This window comes from Triticum dicoccoides, chromosome 2B (genome assembly GCF_002162155.2).
Source record: "Triticum dicoccoides isolate Atlit2015 ecotype Zavitan chromosome 2B, WEW_v2.0, whole genome shotgun sequence".
Lineage (NCBI taxonomy): Eukaryota > Viridiplantae > Streptophyta > Magnoliopsida > Poales > Poaceae > Triticum > Triticum dicoccoides.
Window position 1 is genome coordinate 733,290,869 of NC_041383.1, and position 23,546 is coordinate 733,314,414.

The following is a 23,546-nucleotide window of genomic DNA, read 5'->3' on the forward strand; positions in this document are numbered from 1 at the left end:
CCCCAATGATTTCAAGTGGGGTGGGTCCCTCCTACCCCACTCCCAATCACAAATTGCCAAATGGCTAATTACGTAAAACTTAAACATAAGGCGTCGTCTTCGACTCGATCTAGTCCGGTTCGTGCTAGCTGCAGTAGCGACTACGGTCGATGCCAATACTGCCTAGACGGATCTGGCGGGTGGGCATGGATTCGGGGGAAACTTCAGGCCGGTGTGGCGGCCGCACCAAAGTCGACGCCCTCAGCGCCGATTCCCTTCCTGGAGGCTTCAGTGTGGATCATACGCCCCCCTCCCCCCATCTCTGCCATGAGCGTAGGCGAAAGCCTCTGTTCCTCTGTTTGGGTGACGATGGCACTTTGGTGTCGTGTTCCTTCCTGAAGGCGACAGCCGGGGACTGCTCAGGGTGGTGGAGTTGCTGGTAGTTCAGAGTCGACGCGAGATGGCATGAAGGTGGAGCGGTGTGGCATCAAACGTATCGTCGACGGTGGCTCTCGGCTGCATGGCGCAGTGGAGACTTGGTGTCTGATGCGTGGAGATGGACTCGCACAGGAGGAGGAAGTTGTCTGGCGTCATGGTGGCGTTGATAGCAGAGAGGCGTGGCAAGGTCGGTGCATCTGTTCTGCTCTGAGGATGGACCGATGGAAGATGGAGGTGATGGCCCTTGCAGCGTGCGGTGCTCACCGGGAGTGTACCAGACCGATGTGGGACCCAATCCAGGTAGTGGCTTCGATGGGACACCCGGCTTTAGATGTTAGGCTTTGATGTGATGTCTGTTTGGTATTAGACCCGGACATTCGGCACACTTTCATCAAGAGGATAGGAGTAGCAACAACATTGTCAAGATGATGGATTCAGGCTTATTGATGTATCATCTTCTATGGTCTCTGTGAATAATTAATAATATGCTGCATGCATCGTCGCAGAGGCCGGAGATACATCCTCCTTTTCAAAAGATATCTCTGCGTGGGTGTACCATTGCTCGGATTGCACTCTTTCTTTTGCAATAAAGCCTTTCTAGGTAAGCTTCATCGTAAGGTACATACGAAAATTTGCATAGGCGTAGGGTCATCCAACTCAACTGGGTTGTCTAAACAAATGCAGGCTAAACATCATTTCCTGCACATAGTTTGGTTGTCTGAATATAGGCTGGCTGCATCTCCTAGCGTTTGGTGGTCTGGATTGGCTGGGCTGATGCACTACACGGTGTTTAGTTGCATACACTAGATATGATTAAGATTTAGCAACATAGACTTATAGTAGAGTGCCTCGGCGACGGTTGTCGTGGCGCCGCGTCCGACGCGACAAGCACGGAGTCGCACGCAAGCTATCCCGTAGATGGTGTGGCGAACCAATTGGTGGTGCCGTCACTGCAGGGAACTTTGTGGTGTCGCGTCCGATGCGACGAGCACAGAGTCGTAGGCGAGCGATCCCATAGACGACGTGGCAAACCGGTTGGTGGCTCCATCACTACGGGGAAGTTCGTGATAAGGGATGAGGAGGAGGGTGTCGAGGTAGAGGATGTTGAGGAGAAGTGCAGTGCGTGCGTGATGGCGGCGGCAGTGTAGTAGGCCGTGACGCGAGGAGGCCGAGAGAAACGACGCCGACAGCAGTGTCGGGCGCGACATGGCGTCCATGCGGTGAGGTTGATGATAATAAGTGAGAACAGAGAGAAGCCACTCCGAATTTCATCCAAAATTCATCCAGCATAGCTTCAAAGATGAACGGGAACTTGAACATTTACAGTCAACGAACCTACAAACCAATCGTGCAAATGGAACATCGATGTGCATCTTTCTCGTGTCCAACTTATTTCGAATCGAAGCATCGTAGTGTAGATTAGAAAAGACTAGGTGAAGAAATTAAAGAGTGTCATTAAACAGACGACAGATATGCATCTCTACAATCCACTAGAAAGATGTAGATTTACTCATACACGATTGTCAAAACACAAAACGTGCAACACGAATTTGTGTGAAATAACGAGATGAAGATACTGATTAATGGAAATTTAAAATGGTATATCGTCACGATGAATTAAATAAAATTTATTCAAAATAGTTCCAAACATGAACACGGAATTGAACATTTGTCGTGAACGAAATTATGGACCGGTCGCCTGAATGGAACCACAACATTAATGTGTGCCTTTTTTATATATACATCATCTTAAATTGAAGTATCGTTGTGTAGATTAGAAAGGACTAATAAGTGTAAAGATTAGGAGTTAAACCAACAAATCACGTGTAACCTCACCTACACCACGTACCAGGCCGCACCAGGTGGGCTCGCTTGAGCAATCCACGTGCGCTCTTTTGCATCGCTCGAGCCTGACGCACTGGACGATCAAATTGAGTGTTCCTAGCGGCTTCGCTTGAGGGACGCTTTAAAGATCGTGCGGACTGAGCTTTTGATGCGAGGCATGCTACCTAGCCAAAATTGCATCTCACGGATCTGGTTGAACCTAATACACGCGGAAAATATCCAGTGATACCAGCCCTCACATTCTCCCATGCTACAAACTTTAAATTTTCTAATACGAACGGTTCAAAAAATTCTGAAAATAATCATGGATGTTTAGGACACTTGTGTCGACAACCCCTAATTAATGCAGATCTAAAGACGAATAACACATGGAGAAACAAAAATGACAAATTCAGATGTGAATAGTATAATTTTTGCTTTTGTCTTCTTGGATCTGAATTTTTAGGGGTTGTTGACATATGTGTCATGAACATCCACAACTTTTTTCGTATTTTTCTTGAGACATTTAAATTTGAATTTTTAAAGTTGGTAGCATGGGAGCATTGGAGGGTTGGTATCACTTGATATTTCCCAATACACGCGGGAATACACGCAACCAAACCGGTCTGAATGACAAATGCATGCATGATAAGATTAATTTCTAAGAGTCTTATCATGGCAGACATACCGGTGGTCGCGTGGATTCGGTTGTCATTTATGCCCGGGCGGCCGGTGTGCCACGTACCATGCAGGATGACCTGCTTGCTTTCTAGTACAGTATATGTGTGTTGTCCTAGCTAGCAAAGATGTGGAATCCTACGTTTGACCCCAGTGCACTGCACAACCACTCGTATGCAGATACTCACCTTTTCTCAGCGTTAATGTCGTCAACGACAGTATTTCATGTATTAGAGCAACTCCAACAGGTCAACCCAAACAGACAGCGATTTTGTCCGTTTTTTGTTCGTTTGGATCGGCCGCCCGTCCTCGTCCGTCCTATTTTAGATTTGGGTCGGCAGTGCGCCCAATTACCGACCCATTTCATGTCTACACTCATTTTTTTAGAAAAAGGCCCGCGGCCATAGAGCATTGCCAGCGGCCCTGTCTCATGTCGATACCATGCCAGCGCCGACATACAATGCCGGCTTTAAAAAATATCACCACACAGTTCATACACAGTTCATGCTGGCGCACTCGCCAACGACGGGCACACATGCCAGCACACAAAAAAGGGGTGGGACTTGAGTTCGACCACGACATCACAGCCCGTGGTCATGACATCACACCTGCCGGCATACAAAAAAAGGATGGCGCTCGCCGCCATAGATCACTCGTCGTCGAATTTGAGCACGTCTGGCGTGGAAGGCGCAACCACACTCACCTCGGGCGAGCACTCCCCGAAGAGGCGAGAGGCCTGCGGGTAGACATGGATGCCGGGCATCGGGGTGCAAGCCGACGCGCGGGGCGAGTCGGGCAGTATCATCCAAGGGAACGCGGATGAACCGGTGCTGGCTGCGGCCACGGCGGCACTGACGAGGCCGTGCTGGCTAGGATTTAACCCTAGCATATAGAGCACCTCCCTCGTTGCCGCCACGACACAGGCGTTAGTGACCTCCTGCTGCGTGGCAGCGGCGACGGCGGCCGCCGCGATGGCTTCATCCCTCGCGTCCGCCGCATGCCTCCGGCTCTTCCTCTTGGCCGACTCCCTTGCCCGTTGTTCGGGCGTCAGCACCTTCTTTGGCTTGGGCGCGACGGCGATCTTGCGGGAGGACGCGAGGCTTGCCTTTGCCGGAGGGGGCGGTCGGCATGCCAGACGTGGCGAGGGAGGCGAGGCCGGCGGCGGCGTCTAGGTCGTCGTACATGGCGGGGGTGGGGCTGGAGGGTTTTTGTGGGAAATTGAGGAAAATGGTGGAGGCTGCCACCGATCAGCGGGCCCGAAAAAAAGAAGGCGCTCGCGCTCGCATCCGTCTTGTGTCCGTGCCGACGCAAATCCGGCTAAAAAATGGAGCGAAAATGGGTCGGCAGGCGGACGCCAAACGAACACGCGTCCGTTTGGGTCGGCGCGTTGGGCCGACTTTTATGTCCACACCGACCCAAACGAATGCGAGCGGATGAAATGGGTCGCTCCGTTGAAGTTGCTCTTAAGTGCGTGGATGTAATCCATAGTAACATTTCTCCTGGCTAGGGTTGCATTTCCCTAGACGGACATCTACAGAAAGAGGAGTATATATGTTGGGATCTGTCGACGGTGACATATGTTGCCATCGACACTATCTTTCTTTCGTTTTCCTTTAGCTGAATGAATGATAGTACTGCATGTGCCCAGGATGGATATGGATCTTTAGATCGTGGCACCCCACCCCCAGGCTGCAGCATTCAGCATATAAGTATATAGCCTAGCTAGCCTGTCCTGTCCACTAACTAAAACTTGAATCATATCCACGGCTTATAACTGACTAATATAATCTGCTAAGGTAGGTACTAGAGAGGAAAACGACCACCTAACGGGCGAGGATGGACACGTAAGCACTGTTGATGAAAACGACCACCTGACGGCTGGATATGATGCCCAAATGGAGCGTAAAACCGCCATGTGTTCCGTTGCTGCAATTAGTGAGTGGCACGCATGGTCGACACGCAACCCCCTACCTTTCCCAGCTTGTCCCTACCCTTCACATCCATCACCCGTCTACTAGCTGTGTAGCCATGGTAGCTAGTACCACCACCGGACCTGCATGCATCTTTTCTTTCCTCTATTCTTCCCCTTTCGCGAGTGTTTGTGCGTGAAGAATATCTCCCTCCTTTCTCAACCATTCCATTTATTCATGTATTCCCTTCCGTATCTTGCAGCATTGTATCCACCCCACTTGAATGGTCAAACACATACCAACATGTGGACATGCATACTACTCTCTCTGTTTCTAAATATTTGTCTTTCTAGAGATTTCAACAAGTGACTACATACGGAGCAAAGTGAGTGAATCTACAATCTAAAATTTGTCTATATACATCCGTATGTGGTAACCATTTGAAATCTTTAAAAAGACAAATATTTATAAACGGAGGAAGTACTACAATACTAATCCCTCTGTCTCATAATATAAAAACGTTTTTGACACCACTAAGTAGGAGTACTACAATGTCATCTGGTGTCCTCCACGCTCACTACCAATTAATTGACCAGCTAATACATGACACACAGACGGATTCAACAAATCTTGTTATCCTTACATCGGTCAAAAATAGTAGCTTGACACACATCACATTATACACATGCATCATTGCATGAGTCTAATCAAGGATTAGTTAGACCAAATCAATAATAATGATAAATGTTGCTACTTGATGACAAACAAGCAGAGTACTCCTGACCTCAAGTTGCAGTTTGTTGGTTATCACCCAATGCATCCTGCAGCGCCAACTTCATCCAAACAAACCCGGAAACAGGCCCAGCAGAAGCAGCAATCACCAACATTCTCCATAGACTCCACAGAGAAATATCATCCTTACAAGCAGAATATTTCCACTCCCGTTTCCCGCATCAAATCACAAACATTCCCAAACAGACAAACGCCACAAAAAATTTGATCCTCACAGCTAGAGTATATATTTGTCCTCTCCTATCACAACCTTCGCCACAAAAATCTATCATTCTTCGCCGCCCGTCTTGCTTTCATGAGCTTTTTGTTACCCCTTTTTAGGATTACAGAATATTCCAAAGCCTTTGCCCTGACTGGTATCGGCGGGCTTATACGCACCAGACGGCGCGTTTGCTGTCTTCTTCGGTTCGGATGTTGTGGCTGGCTTTCGGCTACATGGTGAGTACATTTTGCATCACATTTTACCTTGTTTTTTTTTTTTTTGCATCTTAGCCGTATGATTTTCCGCATATTACCGCGTTCACGTATCCTTTTTGCCTAATTTCGCCATGTCGCGGGAAACCACGGCCACCTATGGGACCAGGAGGCCCCTTGCTGGTTCGGCAGGGGGAGTCGCGTTGCACAAAGAGCAGACGAGCGTGAGGCAGCACGACAGAGATCACACGGGCAGTTTACCGTTCGGGCCATCACGAGGCGTAAAACCCTACTCCTGCTTTTGGTGGATTGATGGTGGAAATGTGGTGGTGGAGCGTAGTACACTTGCCCGGCAAGGGTTGCCTCAGGGCGGCAGCGACTACGCGCGTATGGGGGTGTGAGTTATCCAACCTTCTAACCTCGTTTACCATTGCCAAGGGCCTCCTTTTATAGATCAAGGGGTCACCACAATGGCAAAGTAGTCATTAGGCATTGATATGATAGCAAACAATGCTATCATACCTAACTCTGTGGGCTGACAGTGCGCATCTAATGCACCGCTCAACGTCACATATTTGGTTGCCCGACAAGACTTGCCGGGCAATCTTGCCAGCTCCACGCCTGCTTGTTTGACACGCCGCAGGACGGGTGTCATCTGTGGGTTTTCTGGTAGAAAAGGGCTGCCATGTGGCGAATGGCTGCCACGTAATCACTTTACGGCTTGACACCGCACTGATCAACGACGTGAGTCGTCATGGAGTGGTTGGTGAGGTGATTTAGCCTCCGCAAGTCCCATCAGGCCTTGCCGGGACGCCTTGGTCGTCTTCTTCTGGGGGTGGCCTCGTCCCTTGCCGGGCTCGCTTGCCCGGCAAAGGAGGCCTTTCTCTTGACGATATCTTGCTTCTCTGGCTTGGTCTTGGTCCCTCTGATCTTCTTGTTGGTCCTTCGAATCTCTTGGTTTCTTGTATTATGTCTTGGGTTGGTGCTTCAATCTTGATCCCGTGCATGTGGACAGTCAGGGCAACAGACTCAAGGTTTGTTGCACCGACAGAAGCCTCTGGGCCTGCCCCGAGCACGTGACACGTCTCCAATGTATCTATAATTTTTGATTGTTCCATGTTGTTATATTATCATTCTTGGATGTTTTACAATCATTTTTTGCACAAGAGGCCCAGGCGCGCCCTGGTGGGTTGTGCCCACCTCGGGTGCCCCTTGAACCGCCTCTTTGCTCTATAAATATCCAAATATTTTAGAAACCCTAGGTAAGTTGACAAAAATCTATTCCACCCGCCGCAGAGTCCAGAACCACCAGATCCAATCTAGACACCGTCATGGAGGGGTTCACCACTTCCATAGGTGCCTCTCCTATGATGCGTGAGTAGTTCTTTGTAGACCTATGGGTCCGTAGTTAGTAGCTAGATGGCTTCCTCTCTCTCTCTCTTGATTATCAATACAATGGTCTCTTGGAGATCCATATGATGTAAGTCTTTTGGCGGTGTGTTTGTTGGGATCCGATGAACTTTGAGTTTATGATTAGATCTATGTTTTTATCCATGAAAGTTATTTGAGTCTTCTTTGATCTCTTATATGCATGATTGCTTATAGCCTCATATTTCTTCTCCAATATTTGGGTTTTGTTTGGCCAACTTGATCTATTTATCTTGCAATGGGAAGAGATGCTTTGTAGTGGGTTCGATCTTACGGTGCTTGATCCCAGTGACAGAAGGGGAACCAACACGTATGTATCGTTGCTACTAAGGATAACAAGATGAGATCTATATCTTCGCAATAGATAAACGGATACTGTCTACATCATGTCATCGTTTTTATTGCATTGCTACGTTTCTCCATGAACTTAATACATTAGATGCATACTGGATAGCGCTCGATGTGTGGAGTAATAGTAGTAGATGCATGCAGGAGTCGGTCTACTAATCTTGGACGTGATGCCTATATAATGATCATTGCCTGGATATCGTCATGATTGAAGTTCTATCAATTGCCCAACAATAATTGTTTTCCCACTGTTTGGTATTTTTCTTGAGAGAAGCCACTAGTGAAACCTACGGCCCGCAGGTCTCTTCTCATCATATTTGCCTTTGTGATCTATTTTTCCTTGCATTTATTTTCAGTCTATTAAACAAAAATACAAAAATACTTTGTTGCAATTTATTTGTTCTGCGATCTATTTATCCTATCTACCACATTTATCTCACGTTATTTGCCTATCTTGAGGCGTCGTACCCGAAAGGGATTGACAACCCCTTTAACACACCGGGTTGCGAGTATTTGTCATTTGTGTGCAGGTGTTGTTTACGTGGTGTGAGGAGGTTCTCCTACTGGTTCGATAACCTTGGTCTCATCGCTGAGGAAAATACCTAGAGTCGCTATACTGCATCATCCCTTCCTCTTTGGGGAAATATCAACGTAGTTCTAGCAGACATCAAAAGGAATTTATGCACCGTTGCCGAGGAGGATCTTCAACATCAACCAGGTTCTTAATCATAAATCTCATCTCCTTGCAATTTACATTATTTGCCATTTGCCTCTCGTTTTCCTCTCCCCCACTTCATAAAAAATTGTTGTTTTATTCGCCCTCTTTTTCGTTTGCCGTTTCCTTGTCAGATCTGTTTTTGAGTGCAATCTTTTTGCGCAGTCATCATGACTCAAGAGAACACCAAGTTGTGTGATTTCTCAAATACCAACAACAATGATTTCATTAACACTCTGATTGCTCCTCCCGACACTAGTGCGGAATCTTGTGATATTAATACTGCTTTGTTGAATCTTGTCATGAAAGATCAATTTGCAGGTACTCCTAATGAGGATGCCGCATCCCATATTAACGCATTCGTGGAATTATGCGACATGCAAAAGCAAAAAGATGTGGACAATGATGTTGTGAAGTTGAAATTATTTCCGTTTTCTTTGCAAGATCGCGCAAAAATTTGGTTTTCTTCTTTGCCTCGCAATAGTATCGATTCTTAGAACAAGTGCAAGGATGCTTTTATCACTAAGTATTTTCCGCCCGCAAAAATTATTTCCCTTAGAACCCATATCATGAATTTCAAGCAACTTGAACATGAGCATGTTGCACAATCTTGGGAAAGGATGAAACTGATGCTAAGGAATTGCCCAACTCATGGGTTAAATCTTTGGATGGTCATAATTTTTTTATGCGAGATTGAATTTTGTTTCTCGTAATCTTTGTTTAGTAAATTTAAGATTGATGAAAAAGGGACTGGAGAAGAGTTAACTTTAGTTAGAAGGCGTCCCTATGATTCGGAGGGTGAAAATCTTGTTGAAAAGATTGATAAAAGTGGGTTTGAAGAGGTCAAGACTTTAACTAGTGATGTGCCCACTATTTTGGATTAAAAAGACTTTAATTATGATAGTTGCTCTTTGGTTGATTGTATTTCTTTGTTGCAATCCATGATAAATTCACCCCATACTTATGAACAAAATAAAGCTTTTAATAAACATATTGTTGATGCTATGATGAAAGCTTTTGAAGAAAAGTTGGAATTAGAAGTTTCAATTCCTAGAAAATTGCATGATGAATGAGAACCTGCTATCAAAGTCAAGATTAAAAATTATGAGTGTTTTGCTTTATATGACTTGGGTGCTAGTGTTTCTACAATTCTGAAATCTTTATGTGATGTGCTTGGTCTCACCGATATAGAAGAATGCTCTTTAAATTTGCACTTAGCGGATTCTACTATTAAAAATCCTATGGGAAGGATTAATGATGTTCTTATTCTTGCAAATAGGAATTGTGTGCCCATAGATTTTATTGTTCTTGATATTGATTGCAATCCTTCTTGTCCAATTATTCTTGGTAGACCGTTTTTGCGTACTATTGGTGCCGTGATTGATATGAAAGAAGGCAATATTAAATTTCAATTTCCACTAAGGAAGGGAATGGAACACTTCCCTAGAACAAGAATTAGGCCACCATATGAATCAATCATGAGGGCGTCTTCTGGATCTAGAACTAAAGATGACAAAACTTAGATCCTACGCGTTATGCCTAGCTAGGGGCGTAAAACGATAGCGCTTGTTGGGAGGCAATCCAATGAACAAAATTTATTTTTTCTTTTTGCTTTCTGTTCTTGAGTGTTAGCACAATTATGCTACTGTTATGATTGTGTTTTTTGTGTGTTTTAGTTAGTGTTCGTGCCAAGCAAGACCTTTGGGAAGACTTGGGTGAAAGTTTATTTGATCTTGCTGAAAAATAGAAACTTTTGTGCTCACGAGATTATTTGTCATTTTTAACAGAAGAGTGATTTTAAGTTGATTCTTTTTGAAGAGGATTAATAGACAAATTACTCACGTCCACTAGTTTAGTTCATAATTGTTTGAGTTACAGAAGTATTCTAAATTTTCAGATTGCTACAGACTGTTCTGTTTTTGACAGATTCTGTTTTCTTTGCGTTGTGTGCTTGTTTTGATGATTCTATGCTTTTCTTTGATGAGTTTTCGCCATAGAGAAGTTGGAATACAGTAGATATAATGCAAAAACAAAATAATAATAGGTTTGCTACAGTACCTATAATAGTGGTTTGGTTTCTTATACTAACAGATCTCACGAAGGTTTTGTTTGAGTTTTGTGTGATTGGAGTTTTCAAGTTTTGGGTTATCTTACGATGGATGAAGGAATAAGGATAGGCAAAAGGCTAAGCTTGGGGATGCACGAGGCACACCAAGATAATATTCAAAGAAGTAGAAAGCAACTAAGTTTGGGGATGTCCCGAGTGGCATCCCCGCTTTCTTCTAACGACCATCGGTATTTTACTTGAAACTATATTTTTATTCGTCACATGATATGTGTTTTGCTTGAAGCATCTTGTATGATATGAGTCTTTGCTTGTTTTGCTTTGTATTTTAAGTGTTGAATCCTTGCTGGACACATCCTTTTGAGAGAGCCAAAAATTATGCTATGCTTGCTCCTATGCTTCACTTAAATTTTTAGAGCCATGGATTTGCTCTAGTACTTCACTTATATCTTTTTGAGCACGGTGTGCTTTGTTAATTTTGAATAAATGCTCTCATGCTTCACTTAGATTCATTTGCGATTTAGTAAAGTTTTGAAGAAATTCTCTCTTGCTTCACTTAGATTATTTTGAGAGAAAGAAAAAATTATGATCATGATCTTCACTTATATTTGTTTGAGCTTATCAAAAGCAACACATGAAAATAGTCCCAAAGTGATAGATATCCAAGGGGGATGTAATAAAAACTTTCATGAAGATCACTAGACAAAATAAACTTGATTCTTAGTAATAGTTTTGAGATATGACGATATGATATGTGAGTCATGTTGATGAGTAATTGTGCTTTAGTAAGAATATTGATTTTAAGGTTTGTGATTCCCTATGCAAGCACGAAAGTCAATAGTTATGCAATGAAATTTATATCCTACTTATGGTGCATTATTCGGTGTTACTTATGCTTAATGCTTGGGTACGAGATTTTTTGCTTTTTGGTTGGTCGCTTCTCAATCTTTTTGCTAGCCTTCATTTTGCACTAAGTATGATCACTACTTGTGCATCCAAAACCCTTTAAACCAATTTTGCCTTATGAGTCCACTATACCTACCTATATCTGGTATTTCCATGCTGTTCTAAGCAAATTTGCATGTGCCATCTCTAATGTTCAAAATAAATTTCTCTTTTGTGTGTTGTACTACTCGTGAAGCGGTAAAGGGTAGCCAATATTTTCCATGCTAGATGTGTTATTCTCACGATGAGTGTTTATTCACTTTGAAGGAAATACGCCCTAGAGGCAATAATAAAGTTATTATTTATTTCCTTAATTCATGATAAATGTTTATTATTCATGCTAGAATTGTATTAACCGGAAACTTAGTACATGTGTGAATACATAGACAAAACATATAGTCCCTAGTATGCCTCTACTTGACTAGCTTGTTAATCAAAGATGTTTAAGTTTCCTAACCATAGACATGTGTTGTCATTTGATGAACGGGATCATATCATTAGGAGAATGTGTGATGGACATGACCCATCCGTTAGCTTAGCTTTATGATCGTGTTAGTTTCATTGCTACTGCTTTCTTCATGACTTATACAAGTTCCTCACACTATGAGATTATGCAACTCCCGAATACAGGAGGAACACTTTGTGTGCTACCAAACGTCACAATGTAAAAGGGTGATTATAAAGGTACTCTACAGGTGTCTCCGAAGGTGTTTGTTGGGTTGGCATAGATCGAGATTAGGATTTGTCACTCCGTGTTTCAGAGAGTATCTCTGGGCCCTCTCGGTAATACTCATCACAATAAGCCTTGCAAGCATTGTAACTAATGAGTTAGTTGCGGGATGAAGTATTACGGAATGAGTAAAGAGACTTGCCGGTAATGAGATTGAACTAGGTATTGAGATACGAACGATCGAATCTCGGGCAAGTAACATATCAATGACAAAGGGAACAACGTATGTTGTTATGCGGTTTGACCGATAAAGATCTTCGTAGAATATGTAGGAACCAATATGAGCATCCAGGTTCCACTATTGGTTATTGACCGGAGACGTGTCTTGGTCATGTCTACATAGTTCTCGAACCCGTAGGGTCCGCACGCTTAACGTTTGATGACGATTGGTATTATGAGTTTATGTGTTTTGATGTACTGAAGGTAGTTCGGAGTCCCAGGTGTGATCACGGACATGACGAGGAGTCTCGAAATGGTCGAGACATGAAGATTGCTATATTGGAAGCCTATGTTTGGACATTGGAATGGTTCCGGGTGAGTTTGGGCATATACCGTAGTATCGGGAGGTTACCGGAACCGCCGGGAAGTATACGGGCCTTATTGGGCCATAGTGGGAGAGAGGAGGAGGCGGCCACGTGGAGGGTGCCCCCAAGCCCAATCCAAATTGGGTGGGGGGCCGCCCCCCTTCCTTCCTCCCTCTCTCCCCTTCCTTCTCTCCTAGTCCAACTAGGGAAGGGGGGGGATCCTACTCCCGGTGGGAGTAGGACTCCTCCAGTGCGCGCCATAGAGGGTCGGCCCTCCCCTCTCCTCCACTCCTTTATATACGGGGGATGGGGCACCCCATAGACACAGAAGTTGACATTGTTTAGCCGTGTGCGGTGCCCTCCTCCACAGTTACACACCTTGGTCATATCGTCGTAGTGCTTAGGCGAAGCCCTGCGCTGTTAACTTCATCATCACCGTCACCACGCTGTCGTGCTGACGAAACTCTCCCTTGGCCTCAACTGGATCAAGAATATGAGGGACGTCCCCGAGCTGAACGTGTGCTGATCGTGGAGGTGCCGTATGTTCGGTACTAAGATCGGTCGGATCGTGAAGACGTACGACTACATCAACCGTGTTGTCATAACGCTTCCGCTTTCGGTCTACGAGGGTATGTGGACACACTCTCCCCTCTCGTTGCTATGCATCACATAGATAGACCTTGCGTGATCGTAGGATTTTTTTTTTGAAATTACCGCATTCCCCAACAGTGCCATCCGAGCCAGGTCTATGCGTAGATGTTATATGCACGAGTAGAACACAAAGAGTTGTGGGCAATAATAGTCATACTACTTACTAGCATGTCATACTTTGATTCGGTGGTATTGTTGGATGAAGCGGCTCAGACCGACATTACGCGTACGCTTACACGAGACTGCTTCTACCGACGTGCTTTGCACATAGGTGGCTGGTGAGTGTTTGTTTCTCCAACTTTAGTTGAATCGAGTGTGGCTACCTCGGTCCTTGTTGAAGGTTAAAACATCACACTTGATGAAAAACTGTTGTGGTTTTGATGCGTAGGTAAGAACGGTTCTTTCTAGAAGCCCATAGCAGCCACATAAAACTTGCAACAACAAAGTACAGGACGTCTAACTTGTTTTTGCGGGGCTTTCTGTGATGTGATATGGTCAAGCATGATGTGATATAAATTGTTGTATGAGATGATCATGTTTTGTAACAAAGTTATCGGCAACTGGCGGGAGCCATATGGTTGTCGCTTTATTGTATGCAATGCAATCGCCATGTAATTGTTTTACTTTATCACTAAGCATAGCGATAGTCGTAGTAACAATAGGTGGCGAGACGACAATGATGCTACGATGGAGATCAAGGTGTCGCGCCGGTGACGTTGGAGATCATGACGATGCTTTGGTGATGGAGATCATAAGCACAAGATGATGATGGCCATATCATGTCACATATTTTGATTGCATGTGATGTTTATCCTTTATGCATCTTATTTTGCTTAGAACATCGGTAGCATTATAAGATGATCCCTTACTAAATTTCAAGGTACAAGTGTTCTCCCTGAGTATGCACCGTTGCTACATTTCGTCATGCCGAGACACAACGTGATGATGAGGTGTGATAAGCTCTATGTTCACATACAACGGGTGCAAGCCACTTTTGCAAATGCAGAATACTCGGGTTAAACTTGACGAGCCTAGCATATGCAGATATGGCCTCGGAACACTGAGACCGAAAGGTGGAGCATGAATCATATAGTAGATATGATCAACATAGGGATGTTCACCATTCAAAACTACTCCATCTCACGTGATGATCGGACATGGTTTAGTTGATTTGGATCACATGATTACTTAGATGAATAGAGGGATGTCTATCTAAGTGGGAGTTCTTAAGTAATATGATTAATTGAACTTTAATTTATCATGAACTTAGTACCTGATAGTATTTTGCATGTCTATGTTGTTGTAGATCAATGGCCCGTGCTACCGTTCCTTTGAATTTTAATGCGTTCCTAGAGAAAGCTAAGTTGAAAGATGATGGCAGCAACTACACGGACTGGGTCCGTAACTTGAGGTTTATCCTCATTGCTGCACAGAAGAATTATGTCCTGGAAGCACCGTTGGGTGCCAGGCCTGCTGCAGATGCTACTGATGATGTTAAGAATGTCTGGAAGAGCAAAGCTGATGACTACTCGATAGTTCAGTGTTCCATGCTTTACGTCTTAGAATCGGGACTTCAAAGACGTTTTGAACGTCATGGAGCATATGAGATGTTCCAAGAGTTGAAGTTAATATTTCAAGCAAATGCCCAAGTTGAGAGATATGAAGTCTCCAACAAGTTCTACAGCTGCAAAATGGAGGAGAGTAGTTCTGTCAGTGAACACATACTCAAAATGTCTGGGTATCATAATCACTTGACTCAGCTGGGAGTTGATCTTCCAGTTGATTGTGTCATTGACAGAGTTCTTCAATCACTGCCACCAAGCTATAAATGCTTCGCGATGAACTATAATATGCAAGGGATGGAAAAGACTATTTCCGAGCTCTTCACGATGCTAAAGGCCGTGGAGGTAGACATCAAAAAGGAGCATCAAGTGTTGATGGTCAATAAGACCACTAGTTTCAAGAAAAAGGGCAAAGGGAAGAAAGGGAACTTCAAGAAGAACAGGGAAAAGGTTGCTGCTCAAGAGAAGAAACCCAAGTCTGGACCTAAGCCTGAAACTGAGTGCTCCAACTGCAAAGGGACTGGTCACTAGAAGCAGAACTGCCCCAAGTATTTGGCAGATAAGAAGTATGGCGAAGTGAAAGGTATATTTGATATACATGTTATTGATGTGTACTTGACTAATGCTCGCAGTAGCGCCTGGGTATTTGATACTGGTTTTGTTGCTCATATTTGCAACTCGAAACAGGGGCTACGGATTAAGCGAAGATTGGCTAAGGACGAGGTGACGATGCGTGTGGGAAATGGTTCCAAAGTCGATGTGATCGCGGTCGGAACGCTACCTCTACATCTACCATCGGGATTAGTTTTAGACCTGAATTATTGTTATTTGGTGCCAGCATTGAGCATGAACATCATATCTGGATCTTGTTTAATGCGAGACGATTATTCATTTAAGTCAGAGAATAATGGTTGTTCTATTTATATGAGTAATATCTTTTATGGTCATGCACCCCTGCTGAGTGGTCTATTTCTGTTAAATCTTGATAGTAGTGATACACATATTCATAGTGTTGAAGCCAAAAGATTGAACTTTAATAATGATAGTGCAACTTATTTGTGGCACTGCCGTTTGGGCATATCGGTGTAAAGCGCATGAAGAAACTCCATGCTGATGGACTTTTGGAATCACTTGATTATGAATCACTTGGTGCTTGCGAACCGTGCTTTATGGGCAAGATGACTAAAACTCTGTTCTCCAGAACAATGGAACGAGCTACTGACTTGTTGGAAATAATGCATACCGATGTATGCGGTCCAATGAGTATTGATGCTCGTGGTGGGTATCGTTATTTTCTTGCCTTCATAGATGATTTGAGCAGATATGGTTATATCTACTTGATGAAGCATAAGTCTGAAACATTTGAAAAGTTCAAAGAATTTCAGAGTGAAGTGGAAAATCATCGTAACAAAAAAATAAAGTTTCTACGATCTGATCATGGAGGAGAATATTTGAGTTACGAGTTTGGTCTTCATTTGAAACAACATGGGATAGTTTCACAATTAACGCCACCTGGAACACCACAGGGAAATGGTGTGTCCGAACGTTGTAACTGTACTTTATTAGAGATGGTGCGGTCTATGATGTCTCTTACTGATTTACCGCTATCATTTTGGGTTATGCTTTAGAGACGGGTGCATTCACTTTAAATAGGGCACCATCTAAATCCGTTGAGATGACACCTTATGAACTTTGATTTGGCAAGAAACCAAAGTTGTCGTTTCTTAAAGTTTGGGGTTGCGATGCTTATGTGAAAAAGCTTGAACCTGATAAGCACGAACCCAAAATCGGAGAAGTGCGTCTTCATAGTATACCCAAAAGAAACATTTGGGTACACCTTCTATCACAGATCCAAAGGCAAAATCTTTGTTGCTAAGAATGGAGCCTTTCTAGAGAAGTAGTTTCTCTCGAAAGAAGTGAGTGGGAGGAAAGTAGAACTTGACGAGGTAACTGTACATGCTCCCTATTGGAAAGTAGTTCATCGCAGAAATCAGTTCCTATGATTCCTACACCAATTAGTGAGGAAGCTAATGACGATGATCATGAAGCTTTAGATCAAGTTACTAACGAACCTCGTAGGTCTTCCAGAGAAAGATCTGCACCAGAGTGGTATGGTAATCCTGTTCTGGAAGTCATGTTACTAGACCATGATGAACCTACGAACTATGAGGAAGCGATGATGAGCCCAGATTCTGCGAAATGGCTTGAGGCCATGAAATCTAAGATGGGATCCATGTATGAGAACAAAGTGTGGACTTTGGTGGACTTTCCCGATGATCGGCAAGCCATAGAAAATAAATGGATCTTTAAGAAGAAGACCGACGCAGACGGTAATGTTACTGTTTACAAAGCTCGACTTGTTGCAAAAGGTTTTCGACAAGTTCAAGGAGTTGACTAAGATGAGACTTTCTCACCCGTACCGATGCTTAAGTCTTTCCGAATCATGTTAGCAATTGCTGCATTTTATGATTATGAAATTTGGCAAATGGATGTCAAAAATGCATTCCTGAATGGATTTCTGGAAGAAGAGTTGTATATGATGCAACCGGAAGATTTTGTCGATCCAAAGGGTGCTAGCAAACTGTGCAAGCTCCAGCGATCCATTTATGGACTGGTGCAAGCCTCTCAGAGTTGGAATAAACGCTTTGATAGTGTGATCAAAGCATATGGTTTTATACAGACTTTTGGAGAAGCCTGTATTTAGAAGAAAGTGAGTGGGAGCTCTATAGCATTTCTGATCTTATATGTAGATGACATATTGTTTATTGGAAATGATATAGACTTTCTGGATAGCATAAAGGGATACCTGAATAAGAGTTTTTCTATGAAAGACCTTGGAGAAGCTGCTTACATATTGGTCATGAGGATCTATAGAGATAGATCAAGACGCTTAATTGGACTTTCACAAAGCACATACCTTGATAAAGTTTTGAAGAAGTTCAAAATGGATCAGTCAAAGAAATGGTTGTTGCTTGTGTTACAAGGTGTGAAGTTGAGTCAGACTCAAAGCCCAACCACCGCAGAAGATAGAGAGAAAATGAAAGTCATTCCCTATGCTTCAGCCATAGGTTCTATCATGTATGCAATGTTGTGTACCAGACCTGATGTATGTCTTGCTATAAGCTTAGCAGGAGGTACCAAAGTAATCCCGGAGTGGAGCACTGGACAGCGGTCAAGAACATCCTGAAATACCTGAAAAGGACTAAGGATATGTTTCTCGTTTATGGAGGTGAAAAAGAGCTCGTCGTAAATGGTTACGTCAATGCAAGCTTGGACACTGATCCAGATGACTCTAAGTCGCAAACCGGATACGTATTTTTATTGAATGGAGGAGCTGTCAGTTGGTGCAGTTCCAAGCAGAGCGTCGTGGCGGGATCTACGTGTGAAGCGGAGTACATTGCTGCTTCAGAAGCAGCGAATGGAGGAGTTTGGATGAAGGAGTTCATATCCGATCAAGGTGTCATACCTAATGCATCGGGTCCAATGAAAATCTTTTGTGACAATACTGGTGCAATTGCCTTGGCAAAGGAATCCAAATTTCACAAGAGAACCAAGCACATCAAAAGACGCTTCAATTCCATCAGTCATCAAGTGTCAGAAGGGGACATAGAGATTTGCAAGATACACATGGATCTGAATGTTGCAGACCCGTCAACTAAGCCTCTCTCACAAGCAAAACATGATCAGCACCAAAGCTCCCTGGGTGTTAGAATCATTACTATGTAATCTAGATTGTTGACTCTAGTGCAAGTGGGAGACTAAAAGAAATATGCCCTAGAGGTAATAATAAAGTTATTATTTATTTCCTTAATTCATATTAAATGTTTATTATTAATGCTAGAATTGTATTAACCGGAAACTTAGTACACATGTGAATACATAGACAAAACATATAGTCCCTAGTATGCCTCTACTTGACTAGCTCGTTAATCAAAGATGGTTAGGTTTCCTAACCATAAACATGTGTTGTCATTTGATGAATGGGATCACATCATTAGGAGAATAATGTGATGGACATGAACCATCCGTTATCTTAGCTTTATGATCGTGTTAGTTTAATTGCTACTGTTTTCTTCATGACTTATACAAGTTCCTCAGACTATGAGATTATGCAACTCCCGAATACCGGAGGAACACTTTGTGTGCTACCAAACCTCACAATGTAAAAGGGTGATTATAAAGGTGCTCTATAGGTGTCTCTGAAGGTGTTTGTTGGGTTGGCATAGATCGAGATTAGGATTTGTCACTCCGTGTTTCGGAGAGGTATCTCTGGGCCCTCTCGGTAATACTCGTCACTATAAGCCTTGCAAGCATTGTAACTAATGAGTTAGTTGTGGGATGAAGTATTATGGAACGAGTAAAGAGACTTGCCAGTAACGAGATTGAACTAGGTATTGAGATACCGACGATCGAATATCGGGCAAGTAACATACCGATGACAAAGGGAACAACATATGTTGTTATGCGGTTTGACCGATAAAGATCTTCGTAGAATATGTAGGAACCAATATGAGTATCCAGGTTCTGCTATTGGTTATTGATCGGAGACGTGTCTCGGTCATGTCTACATAGTTCTCGAACCCGTAGGGTCTGCATGCTTAACATTCGATGACAATTCGTATTATGAGTTTATGTGTTTTGATGTATTGAAGGTAGTTCAGAGTCCCGGATGTGATCGCAGACATGACGAGGAGTCTCTAAATGGTCGAGACCTGAAGATTGATATACTGGAAGCCTATGTTTGGACATCGGAATGGTTCCGGGTGTGTTTGGGCATATACCGGAGTATCGGGAGGTTACCGGAACCCCCCGGGAAGTATGTGGGCCTTATTGGGCCATAGTGGGAGAGAGGAGGAGGCGGCCAGGTGGAGGGAGCCCCCCCAAGCCCAATCCGAATTGGGTGGGGTGTCGTCCCCCTTTCCTTCCTCCCTCTCTCCCCCTTCCTTCTCTCCTAGTCCAACTAGGGAAAGGGGAATCCTACTCCCGGTGGGAGTAGGACTCCTCTAGGGTGCGCCATAGAGGGCCGGCCCTCCCCCCTCGTCCACTCCTTTATATACGGGGGAGGGGGCACCCCATAGATACATAAGTTGGCATTGTTTAGCCGTGTGTGTTGCCCCCTCCATAGTTACACACCTCGGTCATAAAGTCGTAGTGCTTAGGCGAAGCCCTGCACCGGTAACTTCATCATGACCGTCACCACGCCGTCGTGCTGAGAAACTCTTCCTCGGCCTCAACTGGATCAAGAGTATGAGGGATGTCCCCGAGCTAAATGTGTGCTGATCACGGAGGTGCCGTAAGTTCGGTACTAAGATCTGTCGGATCGTGAAGACGTGCGACTACATCAACTGCGTTGTCATAACGCTTCCGCTTTCGGTCTACGAAGGTACGTGGACACACTCTCCCCTCTCGTTGCTATGCATCACAGAGATAGATCTTGTGTGATTGTAGGAATTTTTTTGAAATTAGCACGTTCCCCAACACACTTATCATTGCATGAGAGTACGACAAAGGTATTAGGGATGCCCAGTCCCGAAATAAATAATGAATTTACTTTATGTTGTCAAATAATAAATTCCTTGGAAAGTTTTGGTATGGAGGGCACCCGTGGATATGGTTAGCCATGGAAAGTGAAAGTCATGGTGGAAAAAGGAATAAACTTTATTTTTTGTTTGGGAACCGCCTATGATGTATCTAGCATGGAAAGTGTTGGGATGCTCCAAGTCGTTTTCATTGGTACGAAAAATATGCCTCTCAAAAATGATTTTTTATCTCTCAGTTTAAGCTTTGAGCTCTAGCATCTCTACAAATCCCTACTTCCCTCCGCGAAGGGCCTTTCTTTTACTTATGCAATTTTTATTTTGAATTTGAGTCTCCATCTTCTGTTATAAAGCACCAACTAAGGGGCACTATGATCGTATTTGAGCATTGGGTGTAGCTAATATTTGAGTGTGTTTCATGAATGGATCAATGATTGAGCATGATGGGCTAGGGATAACATGCTTTAGTGTTGATATTTTAAAAAGCATGGTTGTTTGTTGGTATGCTTGAGTATTTAAGTCTTCATGTCAAAACTAGACTATTGCTTTGAATCATATAAAAGTCCATATGTCCATGCTATAAAGAAAAGAATATGATGAACATGTTACGCAGCATTCCACATCAAAAATTCCATTTTTATCATTTACCTACTCGAGGACGAGCAGGAATTAAGCTTGGGGATGCTGATATATTATCATTCTTGGATGTTTTATATTATCATTCTTGGATGTTTTACAATCATTTTATAGTCATTTTATATCATTTTTGTACTAACCTATTGATACGTCTCCAACGTATCTATAATTTTTTATTGTTCCATGCTATTATATTACCCCTTTTGGATGATTATGGGCTTTATTTTACACATTTATATCATTTTTGGGACTAACCTACTAACCGGAGGCCCAGCCCGTATTGCTGTTTTTTTGCCTATTTCAGTATTTCGAAGAGAAGGAATATCAAACGGAGTCCAAACGGAATGAAACCTTCAGGAGCATGATTTTTGGAATGGACATGATCCGGAGGACTTGGAGTGCAAGCCAAGAAGCAGCTGAGGCGGCCACGAGATAGGAGGGCGCGCCCCTGTCTCGTGGGCCCCTCGGGCGGCCACCGACGTACTTCTTCCTCCTATATATTCCTACGTACCCCGAAAACATCCGGGGAGCACCCGAAACACAATTTCCACCGCCGTAACCTTCTGTATCCGCGAGAACCCATCTTGGAGCCTTCGCCGGTGTTCTGCCGGAGGGGGAATCAACCACGGAGGGCCTCTACATCAACATCCTTGCCCCTCCGATGAGTTGTGAGTAGTTTACCACAGACCTATGGGTCCATAGTTATTAGCTAGATGGCTTCTTCTCTCTTTTTGGATCTCAATACAATGTTCTCCCCCTCTCTTGTGGAGATCTATTCGATGTAATCTCTTTTTGTGGTGTGTTTGTCGAGATCCGATGAGTTGTGGGTTTATGATCAAGTTTATCTATGAATAATATTCGATTCTTATCTGAATTCTTTTATGTATGATTGAGTTATCTTTGCAAGTCTCTTCGAATTATCGGTTTGGTTTGGCCTACTAGATTGATCTTTCTTGCCATGGGAGAAGTGCTTAGCTTTGGGTTCAATCTTGCGGTGTTCTTACCCAGTGACAGAAAGGGTTGCAAGACACATATTGTATTGTTGCCATCGAGGATAAAAAGATGGGGTTTATATCATATTGCATGAGTTTATCCCTCTACATCATGTCATCATGCTTAAGGCGTTACTCTGTTCTTTGTGAACTTAATACTCTAGATGCAGGCAGGAGTCGGTCGATGTGTGGAGTAATAGTAGTAGATGCAGGCAGGAGTCGGTCTACTTGTTATGGACGTGATGCCTATATACATGATCATGCCTAGATAATCTCATAATTATTCGCTTTTCTATCAATTGCTCGACAGTAATTTGTTCACCCACCGTAATACTTATGCTATCTTGAGAGAAGCCTCTAGTGAAATCTATGGCCCCCGGGTCTATCTCTTATCATATTTGCTTCCAATCTACTTTTATTTGCATCTTTACTTTTTGCATCTATATTATAAAATACCAAAAATATAGTTATCTTATCATACTATCTCTATCAGATCTCACTTTCGCAAGTGGCCGTGAAGGGATTGACAACCCCTTTATTGTGTTGGTTGTGAGTTCTCAGTTTGTTTGTGTAGGTGCGTGGGACTTTTGAGGAGCCTCCTACTGGTTGATACCTTAGTTCTCAAAAACTGAGGGAAATACTTACACTACACTTGCTGCATCACCCTCTCCTCTTCGAGGAAAACCAACGCAAGCTCAAGACGTAGCAAGAAGGATTTCTGGCGCCGTTGCCGGGGAGGTCTTCGCTCAAGTCAAGACATACCAAGTACCCATCACAAACCCATCTCCCTCGCATTTACTTTATTTGCCATTTGCCTCTCGTTTTCCTCTCCCCCACTTCACCTTTGACGTTTTATTCGCCCTCTCTTTCCCAATCTCCTCCTCTCTTTTTGCTTGCCTTTTTCTGTTTGCTTGTGTGTTGGATTACTTGTTGCCATGGCGCAAGATAATACCAAATTGTGTGATTTCTCGAATACCAATAATAATGATTTCCTTAGTACTCTGATTGCTCCTCTTAATGATGTTGAGTCTTGTGAAATCAATGTTGCTTTGCTGAATCTTGTTATGAAAGATCAATTCGCCGGCCTTCCTAGTGAAGATGCTGCTACTCATCTAAACAACTTTGTTGATTTGTGTGATATGCAAAAGAAGAAAGATACGGATAACAATATTGTCTAATTGAAGTTATTTCCGTTTTCACTTAGAGATCGTGCTAAAGTTTGGTTTTCGTCTTTGCATAAAAATAGTATTGATTTTTGGAACAAGTGCAAAGATGCTTTTATCTCTTAGTATTTTCCTCCCACTAAGATTATCACTCTTAGGAACGATATTATGAATTTTAAACAACTTGATCATGAGCATGTTTCCCAATCTTGGGA